Genomic DNA, 9,311 nt, shown 5'->3' on the forward strand with positions numbered 1-9,311 from the left:
CATTTGCATTCCTTTAGAGAGTCATTGAAACCATTTTGGAGGTTTAACTGTGTCCTCAGAGTCACCTAAGAAGTGCAAATTGGCTGCAGGATGTTTTCTGCCCTGTGTCCTTTCACTGTTGAAAATAGCACTGTCTGTGCCGTCTGAATCTCAAACAGAAGCACAGACGGTTCCTGTAGTCTGCAATATTTTCTGGAAATCCGTTTATACTCTCCCACCATTCAAAGAGTGTTCATCCCAAAGTCTAAATGTCTATGGAGATTCTCAGTTATAATTTTCCATTAGAAGCAGTTATATACACTCCCAAGTATTTAACTTTCTTCACTATCTGAAAACCTGTAAGTCTAGCTAAAGTTTCATTATCCTTCTCAGTCATATTCTTAGATAATATCTTAGTCTTATAATTATTAACTTTGAAACCAAAAACTTTTCCATATTGAGTTATAAGTTCTAATAAATGAGTAACCGATTGAATCGGTTGTTGTAAAGTTAGAACTAGATCATCTGCAAAAGCTCTCAATCTGTAATCATTGTTATTGTGAGGACCCACCCCACTTTGCATCTTAAGAAGACAGAACTCTTGGAATAATTCTTCCAACAGGAATCCTTTATTAAGAGAAAATGGTTGCAGGCATGCTAGACAGGACTTGGGGTTCAAGCTCTTCCATTCAAGGTTTTAAGGGGTTCCCCAGTAGTCCCACCCAATCAACCCCCCTTCCAGTGATAGTTTCAAGTATCACAATTCCATCCCCTTTCTTCTTCCGTCTGGATGGAGACTTCAGATAACTACATGAAAGGCAATTACTCTTCTTTGATATGTTAAAGCTTAGAGGCCACAATAAACACACATTCAGTCCTTTGAAGTGTGCTGAAGGAAGTGAGGGCCATAAAGCCCCTTTGCTCTCCCCCTTTTCTCCCTCTTATGGCAGAATCCAGAGAAGGCAGAATTGGGAGTTTCTATGTTTGATAATTAAAGATGAAATATAATTGGATTCTGACATCCGGCCCCTCTTAACAATAAGAGAGATCCACCTGAAAGAAAACACAAGTAAAAAATTTAGTTAGGCTTGTTAGGATACTCTGTGTGAAACTTCTTCAATAGCTTCGGGGCTCTGACGTGACGTTTATGGACCCACTCATTTTGTGAGGCAGGGAGGTGTTTCCAGGCAACTAGGTACTGAGTTGTTCCACGATATCTCCTAGAGTCAAGGATCTCTTTTATTTCGAAGTGTTGTTCCCCCTCCACCATGATTGGAGGTGGTGGGGGGGGGATTTTTGGCCGTAGAGGTGACTGATGCTCTCTTTTCAGCAAGCTGCAATGAAAAATTGGGTGTATTTGCCTGAGGTTTTTGGGTAATTCTAATTCTACTGTTACTGGATTTATGATCCTTTTAATTGGAAAAGGTCCTATATATTTTGGTCCAAGTTTTTTACAGGGCTGTAGGGACTTTAGGTATTTTGTAGATAAGTACACCATTTCTCCTATAATGAATGGTGTAGGCTCAACCCTTTTTTTATCGGCTTGTGCTTTGTATGCCCGCCTAGCTTCATCTAGTGATTTTCTGACTATTGGCCAGGTGTTTTGTAGGTTTTCCATCCATTCTTTCAGTGAAGGGATCGTTGGTTCTTTTGGGGTTAACTCTGGCATAGGGTTGAAACTTTGGCCGTTGGCTATTTGAAAAGGAGTGTAGCCTGTGCTGGAGTGGACTGCATTATTGTAGGCAACTTCTGCAAAAGGAAGTAAGTCCGTCCAATCACTCTGTTGGAAATTTAAAAAACATCTCAAATATTGCTCAAGTACCGACTGGCAGCGTTCCGCTTGTCCATCTGTCTGAGGGTGATGGCTAGATGTCAGTCCCTGAGTGGTCCCTAAGAGGGATAAAAATTCCTTCCAAAATGTAGACGTAAATTGCACTCCCCTATCAGAGATGATGCGTTGGGGTGCCCCGTGCAATCTGTAAATGTGCTGGATAAAAAGTTTTGCTAAGGCCTTTGCAGTGGGAATTTTTTGGCAAGGGATAAAGTGCACCTGTTTGGAAAATAGGTCCGTGACTGTCCAGATAACAGTATTCCCATTGCTTTCAGGCAATTCCACTATAAAATCCATGGCTATTTCCCTCCAGGGGGCTGAGGGACTTGCCACTGGTTGTAACAGCCCTGGCGATTTCCCTTGCAACCTCTTTGCTGATGCACAGGTTGGGCAGCTGGCAACATAACTTTCTATGTCCTTTTTTATTGATGGCCACCAAAATTGCCGTTTAATTAAGTGTAAAGTTTTTACAAATCCAAAATGCCCTGCTGATTTTGTGTCATGGCAAAGTTGCATGAAAGTTAGTCTTTGAGTTGTTGGTATATATAACTTTTCCCCTACCCAAGGCAATCCGTCTCTCATTGTGCACACATGTTTGTTTTTCTGGAACCAATCATCTGTTTCCAAACTTTTTCTGAATTCAATCCCAGTTTGGCTGTCCAGTTGTGGTTTTATTTTGGCTTGGGTTCTTGTGGTTACTGGCGCTGCCAGTTGTGACTCTGCCATTATTGGTCTAGAGTCTGTGGTTCGTGCGCTGTTATATTGGGGCATGCGAGATAGTGCATCTGCCAGGAAGTTCTTTCTTCCTGGTAAATGTTTGAGCTTAAATTGGAATTGGTGAAAATGCTGGGACCAGCGGGCTTGTTTGGGATTGAGTTTCCTGGGAGTTTTCAGGGCTTCTAAATTTTTGTGATCAGTCCATACCTGGAAGGGGATTTTGTTGCCTTCCAGGAACTGTCGCCACGTGAGTAATGCCCAACGTATCCCATAAGCCTCCTTCTCCCATACGGGCCAGCGCTGTTCTGTTTCCGTGAGTTTCTTAGATGTATATGCACAGGGTTGCAATACTGCATCATCATTTTCTTGTAATAGCACAGCCCCCACTGCCACATCACTTGCATCTGCCTGTATTATGAAGGGTTTGTCCATGTCTGGGTGCCTTAGTACTGGTTCGGCAGAAAAAAGTCTCTTTAGTCTCTCAAACGCTGCTTGGCACTCCATTGTCCATTTTAGTGGCTGGCTAGGTTTTACTGAGGATGTTCCCTTCGTTTTTAGTAAGTTAGTGAGGGGCAAGGCTATCTGTGCAAATGAGGGGATGAATTGGCGGTAAAAATTTGCAAAGCCCAGGAAACTTTGTAGTTGCTTTCTTGTGCGGGGTGGTGCCCATTCTAATACTGCTCTGACCTTCTCTGGGTCCATTTCAATGCCCTGTGGGGATATGCGATAGCCTAGGTAGTCTATCCTTTCCTGGTGGAATTCGCATTTTGAGAGTTTGGCATATAGGTGAGCGGCTCGCAGCTTCTTTAAAACCGCTCTGACAAGTTTGACGTGTTCTTCTTTTGTTTCGGTAAAGATAAGAATGTCGTCCAAGTAAACAAGGACCCCCTTAAACAGGTGCTCCCTTAGAACGTCATTGATTAATTGCATAAAGACTGCAGGGCCCCCTTGTAATCCAAATGGCAAGACTTTGAATTGATAGCACCCCATGGGGCAGTTAAATGCAGTCTTCCATTCGTCCCCTTCCTTGATTCTTACTCGATAGTAAGCTTCCCTTAAGTCTAGTTTAGAAAAAATTTTCCCTTTCGATAGGTGTGACAGCATGTCTTTCATGAGGGGCAGCGGGTATAGGTTGCTTTCACTGATTGTATTCAGGGCCCTATAATCCACGCATAAACGTAAGGAGCCATCCTTCTTCTCTCTAAAAAGGACCGGGGCAGCCACTTTAGGCTTGGCTGGCTCAATGAAACCTCTCTCCAGGTTTTTTTTTATAAATCTTTCCATTTCCTCCTTCTCCTTTGGGCTCATGGAGTATAATCTGGGCTTCGGGAGTTTTGCCCCAGGCTTGAATTCAATGGTACAGTCTGTGGGTCGGTGGGGGGGAAGCTCATTCGCCCTCTCCTCACTGAAGACTTCAGCAAGGTCCCTATATTCCTCTGGTATTTCTGTTAATCTTTTTTCCTCTCCTATGGATGCTTTTTCTATTCTTGATTCTGGTAGCCTCCCTTGGGGTTTTAAGTCCATAGGGTCCCCCTTCGGGAATTTGATTTCTGTCGTCCTCCAATTTACCCAGGGGTTCCATTTTTTCAACCATTCCATCCCTAGAATCATTGGGCATTCCATACCTGGGGTCACCACAAACGTTAAGTCCTCTTCATGGTTGCCCAGGGAGAGATGTATTGGCAAAGTGGCTAGGGTAGCTGGCACCCCCCCTGCTATGGATCCATCTAGCTGGCCAAATGAGATTGGTTGTTCCAGTCTCCTGGATGGGATGCCCAGATTCCCCACTAGTGTTGGGCTAATGAGGCAGCGGGTGCAGCCAGAGTCTATTAAGGCTTTCACCTTCACAGCTTCGGGCATGGGGGGGATTAATATAGTCACTGTTTTGAAGATGGGTGTGATGCATCCACTTACCAGGGGTTCGCCCTCCGAGCTGTCATCTGAGGCATCCACCGGCCCTGTGGTGTAGGCTGGAGTCCTTTCCCTTTGGTGAGCAGAGGTGGGGGTTTCTGCAATTTCCATCATTCTCATGGCCGTTTCTTTTGGCTTAGCTGAATACTTTCCGGGTTTGTTGATTGGGGATCTGTCTGGGTTGTGCTGGGGGGCCTTTGAGCGGCATTCTACAGCTCGATGCCCTTCTCTTCCGCACTTGAAACATCTCATTTGCTTCTTGGCTGTATCCGATGATTTCACCGGTTGGTGTGTCAGCTCAGGCGGGGGGCGGCTCCATTGTTTTCCTCGGCGGTGCCTCTTCAATATGTCGATCTCTGCTTCCTCTGCCAAGACGTACCATTCCTCAAGTCGATGTGGGTCCCCTCGGGGCAGGCAAGCATCATATAGATCATAGTTTAGTCCGTCTTTGAAATGGCCAAGGAGGATGTCTTCTGGCCAATTCAGTTTGCTGGCAATGGCCCGGAATTCTTGTGTATACTCAGCCACTGGGCGTTTGCCCTGCCTCATCGTTGTTATTTTTTCACGGGCTTTGCGATCAGCCAGGGGGTCTTCAAATCGTCTTCTCAAAGAGGACATGAAACGGTTGAAGTTACTGAGTTCTGGGGCATTGGAGTCATGCAAGTTCACTACCCAATCCGCAGCTGGTCCATCCAGGGCAGATTGCACGATCCGGATGCGGGCTTTGTCGCTGGGAATGTCCTGCCCATATTCCTCCATGTAGCTGAGGACTTGGGTTAGGAAAAACCCCAAGCGTGTTGGCTCCCCTTTGAATTTCACTTCCAACGGTGGACGTCTTGGAATGGATCGGTGCCTCTGTTGTGGGTGGTAGTGCCTTCCGTCCAGATTGCCATCTGTGGTCCGGTAGGGGGTGGGAGCTCCTGGATCAGTAGATGTCCCTGGGGTTGCAGGTTCCACGTTCCCCTCGGTGTCTCTCCCTTTGCGGCTCCAGGAACTGGGGCAGCCGTAGGGTTCAGTATTCTCCTCTCCTAGGGAGCTGAGAGTTCTCTTCATCAGGTCAATAGCTTTCTCTAGGATCCAGTCTGAGTACGGTGCCCAGCTTTCTCCCTCTTCACTTGCGTGCAGGGATTTCTCCATCTCCTGCTTCCATTCTGGTTGCTTGGTCCCCCGTCTCAGGGTCACCTTTCTTGATTCCTTTCCCCACTCACTTTTCTTTCCAACGCCCATCGACCAGCGAGGCTTGTGGTCCTGTGTCTCCACCACTTCTTCTCCTGAGGAATCTGGCCTCTCGGATCCCAACATCTGGCAAGGTTCCAACTGGGTCAGCGGCTCTCTTTCCAGGGAGTTTTCCCCCTCTTTTGCTCCATTGTCTGACATGGTAAATTTTTGCAAAATCCCCCGGCAAGGGTCTTCCTTCCAGGTGGATTAATTTTGCAAGTCCTGTCTAATGTGAGGACCCACCCCACTTTGCATCTTAAGAAGACAGAACTCTTGGAATAATTCTTCCAACAGGAATCCTTTATTAAGAGAAAATGGTTGCAGGCATGCTAGACAGGACTTGGGGTTCAAGCTCTCCCATTCAAGGTTTTAAGGGGTTCCCCAGTAGTCCCACCCAATCAACCCCCCTTCCAGTGATAGTTTCAAGTATCACAATTCCATCCCCTTTCTTCTTCCGTCTGGATGGAGACTTCAGATAACTACATGAAAGGCAATTACTCTTCTTTGATATGTTAAAGCTTAGAGGCCACAATAAACACACATTCAGTCCTTTGAAGTGTGCTGAAGGAAGTGAGGGCCATAAAGCCCCTTTGCTCTCCCCCTTTTCTCCCTCTTATGGCAGAATCCAGAGAAGGCAGAATTGGGAGTTTCTATGTTTGATAATTAAAGATGAAATATAATTGGATTCTGACAGTTATTTATTTTTATTCCCTTAAGTAATGTAGACTTTCGAATTTGAATTAACAAAATCTCCATTGTCAGTACAAATAACAGTGGAGATAATGGACAGCCTTGTCTTGTACCCTTTTCAATATTAAAAGTCTCTGTCAATCCACGATTAATGATAATTTGAGCAGACTGCTGATGATATATAGCTTTGAGAGCATGTAAAAACTTATCTCCAAAATTCATTTTTTCAATTAATGAAAATAAAAATTTCCAATCTAATTGATCAAAGGCTTTTTCAGCATCCAAAAATATAAAAGCCACTGGAATCTGATTATTCTTATCCAAATACTCAATTAAATTAATAATTTGTCTTGTATTTCATATACCTTCCTGTTATAAATCCTGATTGATCACTATGAATTAAATCCTTTAAAACCTGCATTAATCTATTTGCCAGAACTTTGGAAAAAATCTTGTAATCTACATTTAAAAGAGATATAGGTCTATAATTTTTAGGTTCAATAAGATCCTGATCTTCCTTAGGAATTAATGATATAAAAGCCATCCGCCAAGAAGGAGGGATCGAAGTTCCCAACAATATATCATTAAAAATTTCCTTTAATGGCTCTATCATTTCTTGACATAACATTTTATAATACTTAGCCGTTAATCCATCTGTGCCCGGAGCCTTTCCAATCTTTAACTGTTTAATAGCAAAACTAATTTCCTCTGAAGTAATTAGGCAATTCATCGCATTTTGTTGTTCAATAGAAAGTTTAGGAAAATGTACTGATTGTAAATATTTCTTATATCTGAAACCTGTATGTTATCACTAGCATATAGTTTTGTATAAAATTCTAAAAAGCACTGTTTAATCAAATCTTGTTGATAAACTTCACTACCTTTATATTTTACTTTCTCTATAATTCTAGCCTTCTGTTTTTTACGTAATTGATAAGCCAACCACCTCCCTGGCTTATTAGCATTACAAAATGTATTATGTTTCATGTAACACAAGTTAGTTGCAATCTGATCTGCCATTAACATATTAAATTGCTCCCTAAGCAACTTTATAGAAACCTTTAAGTCTTTTTCATTTAAATTCCTCTCTCGCCAAATGTCTGTAAGTTCCAAGTCATCTTTCATATCAAAAAAAGCTTTTGGCAATCTAGTTTGATTAAAAGTTTTAAAAGAACCTTTTTGTCTTTCCTTGTATCCACAACTCCATTCCAATCGCCCATCAAGATCACCGATTTATAATCCAACTGATTTATTTTACCATGCAAAAGCTTGTAAAATTGTTTCTGTTGTTGATTTGGAGCATATAAACCAACAATAAGGAGTTTCTTGCCTTGTAATACTAACTCAATAATAGCATATCTTCCTTGAGAGTCAGAGTCAATTAGTTTAGCAGATAAGGGTTTTTTTGACATAAATTACAACTCCCCCTTTTTTTCCGGGGGCAGGAGCTATAAAATGCGAACCTAAATGAGAATTTGTCAAATATTTAGAGTCTTTCAAAGTTATATGAGTTTCTTGCAAACATATCACATCATTGTTATACTGTTTCAAATACTGAAATACTTTTTTCTCTTCTGAGGTGAGTTCAATCCATTAACATTCCATGTCAGTAATTTTGACATCCAAAGCTGCTTGAAGCCTTTGAAGCATGACTTGTAGATCAGCTGTAGATGATCTCTTTGGTCTTGCTCCTCCCACAGGCTCAGTAGCAACAGTTCCTTCTATTTTTTCACTAGCCTTTTGCTTCTGTTCTTTTTCCCTGCGTTTATGCGCAGCACAAGTCATCCTTTGTTCTTTTATCTCTAAAACTTGTAAAGCAGGCTCCCCCTGCAACTCACTAGCAGTAGCTCCCCCAGTTGCTTGTTCATCTCCAGTTTTGCTGGCTTGGGGAGATACGGGCGAACCAGCCTTCAGAACACTAGAATAAAAATCTTTTGCCTTTAACACTGTATTTAATCTATAACGCGTTCCTAAGTAGTTCACCACTATCAGCTGGAATTTCCCATCTGAACTGGATTTGATGACATTTAAGCTCCTCCAATAAGAAAGTAAATTCTTTTCTTTTTCTTAAAATTTTTGGAGGTATTTCTTTTAAGATTATAACATCTTGATTTGCAATTTGAAATCTCTGTTTATAAAAAGCTTGTATAATTTCATTGCGGATTAATCTTCTGGAAAAATATATGACCACATCTCTTGGTAAATTTCTTTGCTGGCAATCCATGAATTCACTCTGAAGATTTTTTCAATCCCCTCCCAGATCTCTTCCGGCTTCCATCCCAGATTAAAAGCAATATCTTTAACCACCAGCTCTCTTAAATCCTCTTGTGGGTTTTCTTTTAAACCCCTAATGCGCAGAGCTAATTCCATATCCCTATACTGTGAAATAAGTAATTCATCTTGAGCCATCTCTATTTTATGCTCAACTTCATCAACTCTGCATTCCAATTTCTCTGCATTTTCCATCATATCATCCAATCTGTCATCAATTCAATATGCACAGCAAGACCTTGAAAAGCAAACACAATATCTTCTCTCATAATTTTATTCTTCTCCTCCAGTAATTCTGCCATTGCAGCCCTCTCTGAAGCCAATTTAACATCCAAAAGATCTGCCATCTCTTCTTTAATATCTGAAGCAGTTTGTTTTAAAGCATCTTGTAGATCTTTAAATGAAAAGGCAGGTGGAGGGGGAGAAGGAGGGGGCGATTTTGGCTTAGTTTGAGAGACAGTCTGAGGCTGTATCATCGGAGAGGAAATGGAAGCTTTTGGAACCGAGGACACAAATCTTTTTGAAGCCATTTTTAAAACAATATCAGGAAAGTAAAAGTCCACAGTCTATACAATGTAAATTCCAGTCAGTAATAATAGAAAGGAAAAGAAAAAAAAGAACTCAAAAAATACTATCCCCCAGAAAAGAGAAGAAAGTTCTTGCCTTTGAGATTAAAAGTTCTTATTAACTTTGT

The sequence above is a fragment of the Crotalus tigris genome, unplaced genomic scaffold (assembly GCF_016545835.1).
Source record: "Crotalus tigris isolate CLP2741 ecotype Arizona unplaced genomic scaffold, ASM1654583v1 scf7180000020343.233928, whole genome shotgun sequence".
Classification (NCBI taxonomy): Eukaryota; Metazoa; Chordata; class Lepidosauria; order Squamata; family Viperidae; genus Crotalus; species Crotalus tigris.